An 8836-nucleotide genomic window follows, 5' to 3' on the forward strand; every position below is an offset into this window, starting at 1 on the left:
GCCTGGGTAACATGAGTGAAACTCCGTCTCAAAAAAAAAAAAAAGAGTAAGATAATTATTTTTAAAATTATGATATTTTCCATACGGTTTTTGAAAATCAAAGGCATATTTTCAAATGGTTTTGATGACATGAAAAAATGCTGTTGCTGAAGTGTTGAATGAAAAAGAGCAAAGTAGAAGATTACGTATAAAATACAAATTACAATCCACGTATATGATCTTAACGGTGGTTATCTAAACATGATGGAATTGCAGATAAATTTTATATATTTTTTCTGTATATATAAAAGTGCTTTATTATGATCATAAATTATCATTATAAATTAAAACTAAAGTTCATATGTCTCTCTTAATTTGCATGATTCTGCTTAATTTGTTATAGTAAATTTCATGTGAATATCATTCTAGAATCATTTTACATCAATCTTTTCATTCTATTATTAATTCCCCAATTAAGGAATCTCAACGGGCGTTGTTAAAAAGATACCTTTATGCAAGAGAACCCAATTGACAGCTTCCAGAAGATCCCGTGCCCATGTGAGCAGCCTGGATGAGCAAAGGCTCCTAGCCTGTGACACTCTAACAGCTGCTTCTTCTCCAAGTGAGTATGACACTGTTGTGTAATGAACATCAGCTTCCCGCTAATCAAGGATTTTTTTGAAAACCTTGCTTGACAGAACTGCATTCGCTCCTCCAACAGCCCCATCCCAAGAGCCCCAAAAGTCTTAACTTATTCCAGCACCAAGCCTGGGGAAAGAGAGACGATAACAGAAGCAGAAACAGGGAAATTCCCAAAGATACTCTGAGGTTCCAGCTCTTCAGACAGGCTAACGAGGAGGAATAATAAGTGAGGACTGTGAACAATTAAATAACAGATTGCTTCTAAGACCTATTTGCTCCAAATTAATCGCATTTTCTTTCAATTTCTTTTTTGGCTCTAATTCACTAACTTTAAGTCTTAAAAATAGAACTCTTGTCTTTCGTGTAAGAAATAGTTAAACTGATGTGGCTGCCTCTTGGTTCCAAGCTGGCGTTGGTACGCTACAGGGAAGAATCCTGGTTGGAGGTCCTGTGCCATGGTGAAGCCAGTGGAGCAGGGCAGGGCTGGAGGAGAGGGGTGTGGGGTACTGATCTCCCAGTACCCCCTCAGAAACATGGAAAAGAGGAACTGCAACTCCAAATAAACTTTGCCTGCATTAGGCAAACATACAACTCTTTTCCTCCTCCTCATTCTCCTTCTTCCTTAACAATCTAGTTTGTGTGGCTCTTTTGTTTCACAGAGGCACCCTGATACTGGAAACAGTTACCAAGAGACGTGGGGTTCCTGGATAAAAATAATTACTTCAGGTTCGCTGTTAATGAGCTGTTGGTTGCTAATCAGGAGCAATTATACCATAAATCTCATTTTCAACCTCTTTTGGCAACTGCTATCCACGAAAACTATGCTTCTAAAGGAGGAGATTCCTTTACCTTCCTTAACTGAAGTTAACTTTGAACACCAAAATGTTTTGACTTTTAACCATTTAGGATGGAAATTTTCTCAAACTTGATGACAAACCTACATTATCCAACTTCCCCCTTCTTAAGCCAGGTTTTCTGAACAAGGCTCTTTATTTTCTTAATATGTGTACCCACAGGGTTTACTTAAATAAATACGATTCTGTATACCATGGTCATAAGCAGCTCTGATTTCTGAGTTCCTGATTTTTGTAGATTTTCTTCCCTCTTTGTGTTCAATTTCTCTGTGAATATGCCTTGTCCTTCAGTGTACCTGCCCCTAAAGGCAGTTTCCTTATCTCTACCTACCTTTCAGCTATCAAACAATCAGAGCAAGAAAGAACCATAGGGATTTGCTAGTCTTGTGTTCCATTTTCCTCCCATCTAAAGAGGCGTTGTAAACATAGCATTTGTCCTAGGATAGCCAGGGGATCTGAATTCTGTCTTTGGTGAGCCACCTTGCCCCATGAGGGTTCTGTGAGTAATAGATGGAAATCAAGCCCAGTTCCTTTTGTTTCTACCCCTAGCAACTTTAGCCTAAAGAAATAGCCTTTTCCTGATCAATAGCATGGGCATCCATGTAGGATGAAGTTGTCTCCTTAACTCTTCCCCACACCCACTCAGCAAGTAGGAGGAACACTGATCTCAAACGCCAGGCTCCAGGATACATTCCTGGCTTTGTTTCTAGTGGCTGGAATCACTGGGCACCAGAAGGTCAGAGGGAGTTCATTCTCTGTTTTCCCTTCCACACCCAGGTGGCCGGAATAGGAGTTAGACCTCCTACCCACCACTTCAGGTACCCCAGGGCTATTTCCCTCCTGTGCTCTCTTCTCTGAGATTCCTGCCCCATTAAGGACTTCTGTCATGCTGAGGACCAGGCAAGCACAGGACTTTCTCTTGCTCTGCCCTTTCTACATCCATCTCCTCCAGAACTGTGTTGGGAGTACAGGAGGAGGAGCATTTTCAAACGAAGAAGAGGGAGACTGCCTTGAATCTCTAGACTTAGCCACAAAGTCAAGTCTCAATCTACCCAAATTGAGCATCATTGTTTAGGTTTCTAAGCGCAGCTAACAGCTACTTAGCTGTCTTCCCCACCTCTGGTTTATTTTCTGGGTCTTGTACTGCATGGGTCTCACCTATTTTCAATTGTGAGATTGTGGTACCATTTCATAGTTCTGCTATCCTATCATGATATCCAGCACCAGAAATGGTTATCTAAAATCCTTAACAAGTGGTAAGGTTTTAGCACCTCTAGTGGATATGTCCAGGAGATGGAGGAGTAGTCTCCCGCACGGGAAAAGACACCATTGTTTAGAACTAAAAGGACAACCCCTCATGTATGGCAGACAGAACCCTCGTATTTGCAGGTAGAACATTTTATTTTGAGAATAAGGACAGTTTTGTCAAGATTTTGAATGACAAAGGTCACGAACAACAAATTTCTATAAGAGAAGTAAATTCTCACATTAAAATGATTAGAAATTTAGTACATGGAATTTTTAGCCTTTGGACTTTTATTGCTGGGCACTGTTAGGCAGTCTAAATTAATGGCCCTGTGTAGAGTTCTCCTTTCTGTCCACGTCCAAGAAATAATCCATTAAGTTTGTCCCCAATCTCCCTCAGTCAGCAGCATCCTGGGCTGGCACGTTAGCACTGACCTGTTCATTAGATAGGTCCATACAAGGTTCAAGCCACGAAGTCATGGATTTCCCTAGTGGAAAAGTAATGCTAATATAACTTTTGGGAATCCTGTTATTGAGTGTGCTCACTTGTCAAATGCTGGGGCCAGCAAACTCTCTGTAAAAGGTCAGATAATACAAATTGTAAGCTTTGTGATCCGGACTAACTACTCGACTCTGCTTTTGGCCAGAAAGCAACCATCAATGACGTGTGAATGAGCGGCATGGCTAGATTTGGCCCAGGGCCTAGGTTGTGGCTTTCCTCTGGCCCCTGTCTATTTAGCGTTGCTGCCAGTTATAATAGCAGTGCATACTAGTGTGTCCTTCTCTCTTATTTCTCTATTAAGAAAAGCAGAAAAGTGAATTGTCAATCTCTCCCACTTTTTCCTTCCACATGACTCAAAAGGTAAGACAGAAAGCTCACGCCCACACAGAATGGACCTCTTTGGTACATTTGCTCATTGTTGATTCAGTACTTCTGAGCATCTTGCAGCACTCTCTTAGGTCCTGGGAATGCAGCAATTAGCAAAACAAATGTCCCTTGCAGAGTTTGTGGTATAGCAGAGGCCAACATCAAACCAGCGATTCCATAAATCTCTGAATAATGTTACATCACCATTTCTGTATGTGACTGGAAAGAGAAGAATAAGGAGGTATGATAGTGTTCAAGGGTCACATAATCCATGCTGCAGTTGTGGAAGGCTTCCTCGACAGTGACATTTACATTATGAGGAGATTATGCTCAGAACTGCAAATTTAAAATGTATTATTTCTATGATTGATAATACTGTAAATGTAATTTTATTCCCTTCCATTTTCTCATTTTATTTAGAAACAGATGAGGCTGCCTGGGGAACTTTGACAGGGTGAAGACATTATCCAAATGTAATTATGGTTCCAAATATGTGATATAGACAAGTTCTTAATATTAATTACATCAGTCTCAGATTCTGTCAAGTAATCAGAAATCAACAGCTTTTAGAATAGTTTGGAATAATGTTTCAACTATATTTCAAATAATTATAGCCACACCAGTCTATTTCATTTAATAACGGAATCTTTGAGGACATAACAGCTTAATGATTTGAAGCATTCTGCTCTCTTCCATTTCTTTATTCATAGTAAAGACATTTCTAAGTATAAAGACACACACACAGGCACACACACACACAATAAGTTTTAGTATTTGATTACATTAAAATATAAACTCTCTGTATATTAAAAAAAGACATAAAATCAAGCAAAAACTGGATAAAGTTGTATGCTATGAGTGGCAATATCTTCACTATGTGAAAAGCTGATACTAATTGGTAAAAGCATCCCAATAGATTGTTGGAAAAAAAAGAAAAGGAGTAATCTATCTGACACATGTTATGTATTGGGTAAATATTCTTGAGTGGATAAGTGAAAAAGTAATTGACAAAAGAAGAAATAAAAATGATCAGTAAAATATGGAAAAGTTTTGATCTAACCAGATATTTAAGAAATACAAAGCAACAAAATGCCATTTTTAATCTGGTTGACAAAAATTTAAAATTATGATAACGCACACTGTATATGCTGCTAGTGCCCAAGAATATTTGAACCTCCTTTTACGATGGAACTTGTATCTAAAGTTCCAAAAATTGGCAAACTCTTTTACCCAACAATTACAAATGCAGGAATTTGGGGCTGATTTTAAGAGAAAAAATGGATGTATATTTTAAAACACATTTATGAGCATTTTCCACATAGTATTATTTGTAAGAGTGAAAAAGCAAAGAAACCTACACTTTCATCAGTAAATAAGTAGTGAAACAATCAATGGGAATCCACAAAATGAAATATTATGCAGCTATTTAAAATTATGATCTACAAGTTTATTGTAAATACTGAAAATGTTCAAGATAGTTTGTCAAGTGAAAAGGCTATTTATAAAACAATTATAATATGGTCCATATATATTCATATTTATTTATACATGTTAAAATATGAGAAAACATTTACCAAAATGTTAACAGAATTTATCTCTTGTTAATAATTATCTTTACTCTCAGATAGTTTGAGCAACAGCTTGCCTGGAAAGCAAACAGCTTATTTGGAAATTCCAGTTTTTATCATGATTATGTATTGTACTGATAACAAGGAAGAATTACTTTAATGGTTTTGTTTACAAAAAATTAAAAGAAACATTGATAAGCTTCATTTGGTGCCCATTAGGAATACTCTGCAAGCAGACAACAAGGGCCGCGCATTGGAAACTGTGATGTGGCTCTTTCAAAGCAAAGCCTGTGAGTGGAAATCTGGGCATAACAGGTGGCGCAGCAGGTGCTGAAATGCATCCAGTGCCAGCGTCTCTGGCTGCTTTAGGGATCTTGGGGTTCATGGCTCTGTGTAGGAGAATAAAAAACATGGCAACACTGGGCACTTGAGCGGCTTCATGATGGAATATATCTTGTGTGAGAATAAAAAATGAAGAAGCATTGTCCTTTTTGTTTAGAAAGGGAAAGCTATTCTTTACAGCACCATAGGGATTGAAATAGCAGCAATGAATGTTCTTAATAGTGTGTTCCAAGATACCACTGCAGGTGGTGGACAAGGGTGAAAGCATCAAGAGTAGAGATGTGACCGCAGCAGGAGCCTCTTGTAGAATCCTATTTAGAGGGACAACCTCTCTCCTGACAGAGAGAGGTGAACAACGGATATAATAAGCATGTCTGGGACCCTTTTTGGAGGAGAGGGGCACCCTTTTTTTGGGCAGCAGTCAGGGAAATCAGCAGTTGGACTTTGCCACGTGGTCTCAACTTATCTCTCCTACTCAGTCTTAAATTTTTACTATCAAATGTATGTTTCTAGAACTAAAAATTACCCCCATTTCTTATCTTTGGTATTTCCTTCAAATTGTAACTATAAAAACATTGGGATTTAGAAAGTGGGAGAAGTTTATGGGCATAGTTGTCATGGATTAAAGATGGTCATAAATTCTTTGGCATTCCTCTAACCAAATGGCAGAGCCTGTTTAACCACGCTCCCTGAGTCAGACCAGCCTGTAACTTCTTTGACAGAGATCTGTGTAGCCAAACTAATGCTGCAGCAGTTCTAGGCCTAGTTCCTGAGAAAAGGCTAAAAGCTTCTTCTTATGCCTTTGGGAGTCTCAAGAAGTCATGTAAAACTCTAGCTGTTGGAGATATACCTTATAGAGGGCTCTGAAACTACCTGGAAAGGGATGGGGGAAAGCTGAGCTCAGCATTTAGGCTGTCACTGAGACATCAGTTATGTGAGTGATGTCTCTCGACCCTCCAGACCAGACCAGCTGCAACCTGACTACCACTGAATCACCCCAGTCATTGCCATGTGAAATAGGAAAATTGCCCAACAGAGCCCTGCTTGAATCCTTGACCCCTGAAATTGTGAGCTACAATAACAAAAAGAGTTGTCGTTTTAAACCATTAAGGTTTGGGGTTTGTTATATAATAATAGATGACTAGAACAAGGGTATAAGCTTCACCTTCCACGAGGTTGTGCCCAAGACCCTTCTTTGCCCCACATCTTGCTGGAGCTTTTCTGTGTATGCTCTTTGTGTATATTCCTCTGAGAGGATATAGGCTTTATTTCCTGGAGAGTGCTATAGGTGTGTCACCAGGAAGCACAAGAACAGCTCCATGAGTGGTAGAGAAGGAAGTCCCCTTAGGAGAACGTTATCTCCCTTCTCTCCGTAGAAATCCCAGGGGATCCACTTCACTCTGCACTTACCCCTTTCATACAGGATGTTCTTATCTTGATTTCTCATTGAGTGGCCCCTCAGTACCTGTATCAGAGGACTGCCTTAGCTAAAGAAGGTGATTCTATCAGATGGGACTGAACAGCTGAATCTGAAAACCCCAAAACTTTCAGATTATTTTCTGTGCTTATGCCACTTTCTGTTCTGTTGAAAATAGCTAACATTTTTGTAGGTCATTTTCTTAGTTGTAAAACAAGAATAATAACATCTACCTTTCAAATACCTCAGGATTATTGTGGAAGTCAAGGGAGATGAGGTGGGTGGAAGCTCTTTGTAAACTATAAAATGTTATGCACTTGCAATTTGTTATAATTATTATCATTACTATTAAGGAATTAGCAAATTATAGATAGTGTTGGAACACATGGGCTTAGCATTGTGTAATCTTGGGCAATTCAGTTAACATCTCAGTAATTTTTCCATCCCTAAAATAAAAGTGTTTACTAAATACATATTTATATGGTTCCATCCAGCTCTCAAGTAATATGGCTGTGATTTTTGAGAATCTATTTTAGCATATCAAGGTATTGCATGCAGGGTGTTCAAAGATAAATGTGTCCTCATCCCTGATGACTTGGCATTTATAATGTAGTTGTTAATATAACTCACACATTAAAAACCAAATAATTCTAATCAATTTTTTAAACACAGATTCCCTGGGAGGAAATTTTCCAGATACAGAAGCATAATATGCTGGATGTCTTCTGTTTGCCTCTGCAGACCCACTCTGCAGCCACTCTCAGCCCTGGCAGGCTGACATGTATGTGAACTGCATTACTGTGCCCTCTGGCCTCATGGCATCTGACTGGGTTCTGCCAGCTGAAAGACACAGCAAGAGATGACGGGAGAGAGAAGAAGGTCAGGGTATTTATTCTCCTTGCTCCTTCCCTGAGAGGTCACCTGGGAATAGCTGCTCCCTTGATGCAAGGATGACTCTCAAGACTGTCCTCTTCACACGACTCTAATCATCCAGGCTCTGGAAACTTCTCTCGCCCCTTCTGCCTTTTGCTCTATGGATGAAAAAAACTCAGCAGCGACTAATCCTAGAATACCTCACCACCACTTTGGGGATAGGCAGCGTCTATAATGGACTGAATGTTTGTGTCCTCTCAAATTTTAAATGTTGAAGTCCTAACCAACAATGTGATAGCATTAGGAGGTAAAGCTTTGGAAAGTGATTAGGCCAAGACAGTGGAGTGCATAAAGGGATTGCTGGCCTTATAAAAGAAACCCAAGAAAACCCCTTCTCCTTTTCTACCATGTGAGGACACAGAGAGAAGATGGCCATCTATGTACCAAAAAGTGAGGCCTTGCCACATCCCAAATCTTCTGGAGGCTTGATTTTGGACTTCCCAGCCTCCAGAACTGTAAGAAATAAGTGTTTGTTGCTGTGTAAGCCCCCAGTCTATGATAGTTTTGTTATAGCAGCTTGGCCAGCTAAGACAGCCTCCAAGATGGTCCCAAGCCTCCTGCTTCCCAGTAGTCACACTCATGTGATTCTCTCCTCTTGAATGTGAGTGGAATTTATTAACTCACTTCTAACAAATGAATAAAGAACATGAGCTAGGATGTCACTTCTGAGATAAAGTTATAAAAAGACTTGGACTTCTGCCCTGACCATTCTCCCTTGGATCACTTGCCTTGGAGGAAGCCAAATGCTGTGACCCAGGACAGCCCTGTTGGAGAAACCCTCACAGCATGAGATCAAGACTTATTCACACCAAAGTGAATGATCTTGGAAGCGGCGTCTTCATTCCCACTCAGGTGTTTCAGTGAGACTGCAGCCCTGGCTGATAGCTTGACTTCAGTCTTGTATGAGACTTTGAGCCAGAGACAACTAGCTAAGCTGTGTCAGAATACCTGCCTGAAACAAACCATGAGGTAATACATGTTTGTTGTT

This window comes from Sapajus apella, unplaced genomic scaffold (assembly GCF_009761245.1).
Source record: "Sapajus apella isolate SASKATOON/1434 unplaced genomic scaffold, GSC_monkey_1.0 scaffold19, whole genome shotgun sequence".
In the NCBI taxonomy this organism is placed as follows: domain Eukaryota; kingdom Metazoa; phylum Chordata; class Mammalia; order Primates; family Cebidae; genus Sapajus; species Sapajus apella.